The sequence below is a fragment of the Phyllostomus discolor genome, chromosome 4 (assembly GCF_004126475.2).
Source record: "Phyllostomus discolor isolate MPI-MPIP mPhyDis1 chromosome 4, mPhyDis1.pri.v3, whole genome shotgun sequence".
NCBI classification, from domain to species: domain Eukaryota; kingdom Metazoa; phylum Chordata; class Mammalia; order Chiroptera; family Phyllostomidae; genus Phyllostomus; species Phyllostomus discolor.
Genome location: NC_040906.2, coordinates 110,812,881 through 110,822,201, shown reverse-complemented (window position 1 = coordinate 110,822,201; position 9,321 = coordinate 110,812,881). Strand labels below are relative to the sequence as shown.

The 9,321-nt window shown below is 49.7% G+C and overlaps 1 long non-coding RNA gene across 1 annotated transcript; it reads left to right on the top strand.

Moving 5' to 3' along the window:
* Nucleotides 1–298: 298 nt before the first annotated feature.
* LOC118499894 lies at nucleotides 299–8,790 on the top strand. Its single transcript, XR_004902437.1, has 3 exons — nucleotides 299–493; nucleotides 1,646–1,650; nucleotides 8,781–8,790. It is a non-coding gene; the product is annotated as an uncharacterized LOC118499894 (long non-coding RNA).
* The last annotated feature ends 531 nt before the right edge of the window (nucleotides 8,791–9,321 follow it).

Here is a 9,321-nt window from a genome sequence, read left to right as displayed (position 1 = left end):
GGTCCTCACTAAGTTCCTTGAGCATCCTTATAACCAGTGTTTTGAATGCTGCATCTGATAGATTGCTTATCTCTATTTTGTTTAACTCTTTTTCTGGAGCTTTGATTGCTCTTTCATTTGGGCCTTGTTTCTTTGCCTCCTCATTTTGGCAGCCTCCTTGTGTTTGTTTCTGTGTATTAGGTAGAGTTGCTATGTCTCCCTGTCTTGGTAGCATGGCCTAATGTAGTAGGTGTCGTGTAGGGCCCAGTGACACAGCCTCCCCCATCACCCAAGGTAGGTACTCGAGGTATGCCCTCTGTGTGGGCTGAGTACACCCTCCTCTTGTACTTAACCCTTGGTTGCTGTTGGCTGATCAATGGGAGGGATTTACCCAGGCTAGTCAGCTGCCAGGACTGGCCGTGACCACTGACCATTAACCTCAACCCTTCATGGAGGATCAGCTGTGCAGGGGTAGGGTGATGGTGCTCCAAAGTGGTCTGTAGCTGTCCACTGGGTGGCCCTAGGGTTTCCTTGGTGGTACAGGCCAAGGTCAGCCCCCACCTGTGTTTTGTCTTGGAGGAGGGGGAGCTAACCTGCCTGAGCTATAAAGCAATCTGAGATGGCTGCTGCTTGTGCTGGGTTTGAAGATTTGCAGGTGAAGCCAAATTGTGAATCTAGGCTAGCTGCTGCTAGTGCTGGGCCTAGGGCTCACTGAGACCAGCTGTTGCTTGTTTGAGAGGATTTAGGAAATTGTGAAACATCAGCCAAGACCAGCTATTCATATGGAAAAGCAGCTTGGGTGGGCCTGTAAGTTGGGTGGGGTGGAGTCTCTGGGGATCTGCAAGGTGGGTCACACAGTGTTAGCCGGGTTGATGGAGCTTCAATATGGCACCAGCTTGCCTGCTCAGTCTGGATGGATGTGGTTTCTTTAATTCTGTAGTTGTCAAACTTCCATTCTGACAGTTCTGAGTGATGGTTGTGCTATATTTTAGTTGTAACTTTGATGTGGCTGTGTGACGAGGTGGACCATGTCTGCCCATGCTGCCATCTTGACCGGAGGTTTCAGTGCGTTCTTGCAGCAGAATACTCTGCAGCCGGCAAGGATGAGGAAGATTCACACATGTTTGGAAAGGTGTCCGGGATATATTGTTCAACAGAAAAAGCAAGATACAAAATAACATATAGATAATAATCTTATTGTGTTACCTTTTAAATAAAGGCTACATATACTCACGTGCATATGCATAGAAAATGTCTGGGAAGATAAAAAACTGTTAACAGTGGTTGTCCCATGGGATCAGGGGGAGAAAGGGACATTAACCTCTCATGCTTACAGTTTTTAATATATTTTATTGATTATGCTGTTACAGTTATCCCATTTTCCCCCTTCACTGCCCTCCACCCTGCACACCCTCTCCCACTCACATTCCCCCTCCTTTAGTTCATGTCTATGTGTCATAATTTCTTTAGCTTCTACATTTCCCATACTAGTCTTACCCTCCCCCTGTCTATTTTCTACCTACCATCTATGCTACTTATTCTCTGTACCTTTTCCCCCTCTCTCCTCCTCCCACTCCCCTGTTGCTAACCCTCCATGTGATCTCCATTTCTGTGGTTCTGTTCCTGTTCTAGTTGATTCCTTAGTTTGTTTTTGTTTTTGTTTTAGGTGTGGTTGTTCCTAATTGTGAGTTTGCTGTCATTTTACTATATATGTTTTTCATCTTCTTTTTCTTAGATAAGTCCCTTTAACATTTCATAAAATAAGGGCTTGGTGATGATGAACTCCTTTAATTTGACTTTATCTGAGAAGCACTTTATCTGCCCTTCCATTCTAAATGAAAGCTTTGCTGGATAGAGCAATCTGGGATGTAGGTCCTTGCCTTTCATGACTTGGAATACTTCTTTCCAGCCCCTTCTTGCCTGTAAGGTCTCTTTGGAGAAATCAGCTGACAGTCTGATGGGAACTGCTTTGTAGGTAACTTTCTCCTTATCTCTTGCTGCTTTTAGGATTCTCTCCTTCATTGTAATCTTGGGTATTGTAATTCTGATGTGCCTTGGTGCGTTCCTCCTTGGGTCCAACTTCTTTGGGACTCTCTGAGCTTCCTGGAGTTCCTGGAAGTCTATTTCCTTTGCCAGATTGGGGAAGTTCTTTATTACTTTTTCAAATAAGTTTTCCACTTGTTGCTTTTCCTCTTCCCCTTCTGGTACCCCTATAATTCGGATGTTGGAACATTTAAAGATGTCCTGGAGGTTCCTAAGCCTCTCCTCACTTTTTTTGAATTCTTATTTCTTCATTCTTTTCTGTTTGATTGTTTCTTTCTTCCTTCTGGTCCACTCTATTGTTTTGAGTCCCAGTGTTCTTCCCATCACTATTGGTTCCCTATGCATTTTCCTTCATTTCTCTTATCATAGCCTTCATTTTTTTATCTAATTTGCAACCAAATTCAACCAATTCTGTGAGCATCCTGATCACCAGTGCTTTGAACTGTGCATCTGATAGGTTGGCAATCTCTTGGTCGCTTAAAATTATTGGCTCCGGGGCTTTGATTTGTACTTCTGTTTGAGCCTTTTTTTTGGGGGGGGGGGGGGGTCCTGGTCGCACCTGTTACGTATGAGGGGTAGAGCCTTAGGTGTTCACCAGGGCAAGGCAACCCAGTTGCTGGGTTGTGACGTTGTATGTGGGGGTGGGGTCCAAGAGGAAACAATGGCATTTGCTCCTCTCTCCATCGGATTTTAGTCCCTTCCACCACTTCCCCCAAGCTAACTGGACCTTTCTGGTGCTAAGTCCCATGTGAGTGGGTGTGTGTACATTCTAGAACCCCATGGATCTCTCCAGTGAATTCTCCTGTGAGGCTGGGAGTCTCTCCCTGCGCCTCAACCCCCCCACAGGTGTTTTCAATCAGTGTCCCAAGGTTCTATTTCCCGGAGCTGGGGCCCTGGGTTGTGTGGTCTGTCTCACTGCCCTATTTCACCTGCTTTATCTGCACACAAATGTGGCCCAGACAGCCAGGTGCCTTATGCACAGTGCCTCGCTTCACAGTCACTGCCTCACTGGGTCTGCCAGCCTCCTGTGTGCTCGGGATGGCTTATACACCCAGGGTGCCTTACACGCCTGGTCCCACCACTCTTTGTGCCAACTCCTCACCCCCTGGCTGCCCAACTCCACCCCTCCTACCGGAGGGTCTGAATGAATGTGTCTATTTTAACTCCTTGGTTGTCCGACTTCCATACAGTTCAATTTCTGTCAGATCTGGTTGTTATCTTGTTTCTAAATAGTCACTGACCTTATTTTGGTTGTGTGAGGAGGTACAGTGTATCTACCTATGCCTCCATCTTGGCCAGAAGTCCCTCATGCTTACATTTTTATACTGTTAAATTTTTTCAACAAATCATTGCATTACTTTCATAATTTAAAAATAAATCTTCCCTCTTCTCCCAAAAAAGAAAAGAAAAAAAGAAATCTTCCAGTCCAACCTCTCATCTGAAACTGGGCCCAGAGATGGAAAGGGACTGCCCCAGGTTGCACATGCTCACAGCCTGTGTCCAGTCCCTGTCCTACGCTGTCCGCACATGGGCCCCTTCCCTGCTGGCCAGGCTCCACAGGCCCACAAGGGAATCACAGAACCCCTTCTATTAGTGAAAAGGGCTCCTGACAGAGGGTGACCTGACTTGAGGGAACAATCGGATAAAGGCGGGGGAACCAAAGACAAGAATTGGAGATGAATTTGGACAGCCAGCTGGGTGGCCTGCACTTGCCCATGACCCTGCCCTCATCCATCCCAGACAGACCTAGTCTTCTGATACAGCGGGCTTCTCTTGGTCCAGCTTTAAGCAGGGGTGAGGACTGTAGGGTCATGCTTACGGTGTCCAACCATTTTGATTTGTCCAGAACTGAGAAGGTTCCAAGGATGCAGGACTTTCAGCACTAAAGTTGGGGCAATCTTAGGCAAAGTGGGACATGGTCACTCTTGCCATGCCACCCATGTCTGCGGTACCCCACTGACAGTCTGGCAGGGACACCCCTTGGCAACTCAAGGGTAAAAATTCCAGAGGCTTATCTCTGGACAAGGACAGCCAGCCCCTGCTCTGGTTTTTCTGAGAAGTAAAAAGCTGCAAGAGTTAATTTATGTCTTGTCAGTTGTGATTTCCCCTGGATCCAAGCAAGCACGCATGTGCACACACACCACCGCCCCCACCTCCCTTGGTCTATCTAGAGGCACGTCAGCCAGGGCTCAGCTACACCACGCAGAGCTCCCTGTGTCTCTTTGAGCAACATAATCCTCAAAAAATTCTAGAGCCTTTAATTACACATGGGGTACATCACAATTTCTCATCTCTCCCTCCCCACCTCAGGAGACAAAAGGGAAATTTCACACCCTAGTGAGCCCAGCTCCTCTTCTCCTCTTTGTTGCCAGCCCGGGGTTAAAAAGCAGGGACAGCCAACACGCGTCTCCTCCGGGTCCTGATGCCTTTGCTGATTTTGAGATTCAGAGCATGCATCTTAAAGATCATAATCTGACTTTGCCGTGCCCGCCTTCCCGGCCGATTAATGGCCCCCTGGCTTCCGCACTGCAGCACCCAGTGCGCTGCAGAATGCCGCCTCCCATACACCCCCACCCAAGGCCGGTAACTCAGAGAAGAAAGGAAGAAAGGCTCGGGTGGGGGGAGGGTGTCAGTGAAGGAGTGGGAGATCCAAGTTCAAGTTCTGGTTCTGTCACTAGCTAACTATGTGATTTTGGACAAATTGCTTCCCCTCTCTGAACTTCGGTTTTCTCACCACAAAATGGAGGGATTGGCCTAGGTTGTCTCTAAGGTTCCTTTAAACCTAACAAACCAGACTTCCTTGGCTTAAATCCTGGGTTCCCCTTCTAGCTGGGTGAACTTGGCCTAGTTACTTAACCTTTCTGTGCCTCAGCATCTTCATCTACCTTATTGGGTTGTAGTAAGGATTAAGTGAGTTAATATTTGTAAAGTGCTTAAACAATGCCAAGCATATGCTAAAGCCGTTAGGACAGAGACATTGGTGGCCCTGACATATGCCCTCGGCACTCAACAGTCCCACTCGTGGCTCTTGGACTTCCTCCAGTTTCGAGCACCTGTGTTTCTCTGCCTGACAGTGCATTTGATGCCCCACGCCCCACCCCCACCCCAGCCTGCTTGCCCTGAGCCCCAGGCAGGCTGCAAGCGCAAGGAGTTTAACTGCCCAGAACCGCCCTCAACCAGTGAAGTTTAGGCATTGACAACAAACACCCAACACCCTCGCTGAGATACATCTGAGGCTTGTCCCGTGGTCTCCCAGAGGTCCAGCAGGAGAGAGCCCAGGACTCAGGGCGGTAACTGCTCTTCAACATACCCTTTATTGGCTTCCCTCCCTCCCTGTCTCCCTCGCCCAGGGCTTCCCAAGTTCACCCTCCAAGTAAACTCCTCGCACTCACATCCTCGCCTCACTACCCTCTGCCAATGCACTTCACAGACACTCCCTTCACTTGTGAAGTGAGTGTAATTGCTCCATGTTACAGGCACGGAAACTGAGGCCCACAGAGGTTAAGTGCCCTGCCCAAGATCACATAGTAGGAAAGTGGCCCGGCTGTAAACTGAACCCAAATGTGTCTGCCTCCCTCTGCTCCCTCTGAGAGGCCGAATCCTGCTTCAGGCACAGGCACCTCGTTCCTTCAGAGCCTCAGCGGCAGCTCCTTCACTCCAAGCAAGGAAAAGGGGCGCACGGCCAGGGCCATCTGTGAAACTTCCTCTGTGGCAGCTGCCCCAAGGATTGAGAGGCCCCCCACCCCAGGGACTCCTTTTCCAATCACACAGACACCCACAGAGCCCTTAGGTGGTGTAGTCTCGGCAGAACAATCAGGCTCCTGATATTATAGCACCATGTAAGTGCTAACACGTGGGGACCCTTAGGGGAAGTGGTCTCCCAAGGTGCCAGGGATGGACCCGGCTGCTGCCTGCTCTGAGGGGGCACCGTGTTTCCTGGCCCCCAGCTGAGCCCCCCTCTCTGCCTCTGGAAGTGTGCACTGACATCAGAGCAACGAATGGGCTATTGCCTGAGACCAGAGGAGCCTCACCATCTTCCCCCCAGAGGGGACCTCACTTCAGACCTAGGCTCATTATAGTTCCTGGAGTTTTAAGTCAGGCATTAAATTTATCCATAGCTTTTATATGCACATGGTTACAAATTCACAAAAGCTTTCCTACCGCTCCTGCACCCCACTTTCCCCCACTGAACACAACAGCCGCCATTGCTGATTTCCTGGGAGTCCTTCCGGAGAGGTTCTCCAGTGGATGAGCACACAAAGGAGGCGTTACAGCACGCTGCCTTTTCTTTCCTCTCCAGAACAACAGGTCTTGGAGATCTTTCTGTATGAGTTCTTTCTTTCATAAAGAACTTCCTTGTTCCTTTTTATAGCTGTCTAGTATTCCAGTGCATTTTTGTCCCATAACTGATGTAACCAGTCCCCCATGGATGGATATTTGAGTTATTGCCAAACTTTCACCAATACCAAGCTTGTACATGTGTTTTTCTGCACACTTGGAAGTATATCTATAGGAAAAATAGCCAGAGATGGAATTGCTGGCACAAGAGTCATGTGCCTTTGAAATCTGAAAGATGCTGCCAAACCGACCTCCAAAAACGGCAAATCATTTACACTTTCACCAGTCGCGTGCCCTGCTGAGAACCAACTGTGTATGTATGTGCTTTGCTGACTTGGGACTCACAACAGCCCCAGGAGGGCGGCATATTATTATCCTTGTTTGACGAGAAAATTGAGAGAGATTCCAATTTGCCCAAGATGAGCCCATAAAACTTTCATTGGGCATGTGAACAACATGCCAGTCTCTGTGCCAAGTGCTTCACATTCATTACCTTACTTAACCCTTCCAAGTAATACTCTGGGGTGGCCACTCTTACCATCACCCTTCCTTTTACAAATGAACCAAGTGTTAGAGCTCAGAGAGGTTAAGCAGCTTTCCCAGATCACACAGCCGGTAACTGGCAGAACCAGACTTGAAATTTCTCAGTGTGGCTCCTGGGCTGTGGCTTCTCCCAGGAGGCTCTCACTGACTGCGTGTTTGCTGCTTTGCTGTGTGCCCCTCAGTCCTCTAGTCACCGTGGGGGCTGCACAGGCAGACTCCCCTCAGAGCTTTAGACATGTAATCAAGGAGCCAGAGGCTGAGAGAAGGTAGGAGCTGGAAAGAACCTCACAAATGCTTTTCAGAGGGGGGTCTGTGACTGGAGCAGGGAGGGAGGAGTTGGAAAAGTGAGGAGATGGTTCTGGTTGCTTCAATGCCTTGCAGCTCACTGGGGTGCTAAACTGTCCCACGCTGCATGGGAGGGCCTCACAAAGAATCATTTCCCTGAAAATGTCCATAGCTCCCCTACCGAGAAATCTGGGACCTCCTATTCTGCAGAAGAGGAAGTAAAGGGAGGGTCCACGTGGGGCAGGGGCAGGAATACAGCCAGGCTCACTGAGAGGCAAAGCCAAGACTAGAAATTGCTCTGCTGACCCCCAGGCCATGGCTCAGGGCTCCGAAAGCAGACGGTGCTGCCTCCTGCACACACGTCAACCAAGAGAACATGGCCAAGCTGCTTAGTGTATCAGTGTATGGGGGTGGGGGGGGGGGGAGACTCCATTATTAAGCACCTACTGCTTACACACAATCACTTACGTTCCGTGCTATACCAGCTGAAGAAGGGGATTTCTGAGAGGTGGACAGCACAATCGTATGTAAGTGGGGAAGGTCTGGGGAGAAGCCTGCAGTGCAAGCAGGGGGCTGTCTGTTGACTATGACAGGGACCCCAGCGAGCTAACCAGGTGGTTGTAGATTCCTGAGCCAGGACAGGACTTAATCAAATGTGTGTTTGAAGACAGCCCCCTCCGGGGGGGGCAGTAACTCTGGTGGCAGTGCTTTTCCCATGCTCCTCCCCTGCCTGGAATGCCTCGCCTTTCCTGGATTTGTATTCTGGGAAAACTATAGCTGAAAGCTCTCTGTGAAGCATTCCCTGACCCCTGGGAGTTTGAGCTGGTGCATCCACACCCCTTTGTTAGATGAGAAACCTCCAAAGGCAGTGGGTGGGTCTTATCTTTGCATCCCAGTGTCAGGCAAAGAATGGAAGCTCCATAAATGCTCATGGAATGGATGAATGAATGAATGAATGAATGAAGTGTGAAGACCTGACAGACAGTGGCAGTAGGAAGGAAAAAGGAAAGGCGAAACCAAGGTGAAGGAAGATGGACATGGCCTCTTGACTGGAGAGATACAAAATAACAGCTTGCACTTATACAACCCTCACTGTATACCAGACCCCATAAGCGAGATACTATTATCATCCCCACTTAACAGATGAGAAAACTAAAGCTCCGAGAGATTACACATGCTACACAGCAATCTCACACAGCTAGTAAGTGGTACAGCGACCTTTGAACCAAGACATTCTGTCCTAAGGTCTGTGCTCTTAACCTGTTGTCTATTTCATACAACTTACAAGGGCTGAAAATGGGATAATGACACTTAGAGACTCAGGTCTTCTGACCCCTGATCTGGTGCATTATTCTTGCCCCTCTCCCTTTCTCCCGTTCCTCACCTCCTTGAACATTCTTACCAGACCCAAGCTTCAGTCCCCACAAGATGTAAAGCCTGGACAGAAGGGACGGAGGCCTCCCTTTTCAAGGCCCAGGAGAGGGCCCAGGAGAGGGGCCTTGAAAAGGGAGGCTGGGGGCTGGGGGCTGGGGAGCAGGCGAGGGTGCTGACTGGAGTCAGAGCCCCGCCCCGCGGCGCTGGGCCTGCCCCAGCAGGCTCTGGGCGAACAGCCAGTGCAGCCGGTGCTGCCCTGCCTCTGCCAAGCCTCCTCCCTCCCCCAAGTCACACGCCACGCGCTCAGGTTCCTTTGTGGTGGGTGTTTTGATTAATTTTATTCTAATTAATTCAGTAATCTCAAGCTGTTTGCAAAATCTGCACCGAGCACTGCTCCGTGATGGATCTGCAGAAAGGGGCTGCAGACAAACACACGATTCATTTCTCCGTTGATGCTATATATATCTTACGGCTGGGAGAGGGTGGGCTGGGGAGAGGAGCGGAACGCTGCCTGCCTGCTGGCTCTCAATGTCATTTCTCAAATGCCCTCTGCTTGCCCAGACCAGGGCTTTCTGACTGGATGGAGGACAGGCGTCCCGGAAGCTTTCTTGCAGACAGGTGGCCAGGTCTGGTGGCAAGGATGTGAGTCCCGCTCCTGCCTCTCCTTTTTTGTGGAGCCTCAGGTGGTTTGCTTAACCTCACCGACTTCAGCACCCTCACCCAGGAAATGGAGATGAGACACCTGCCCTGGCTGCTTCC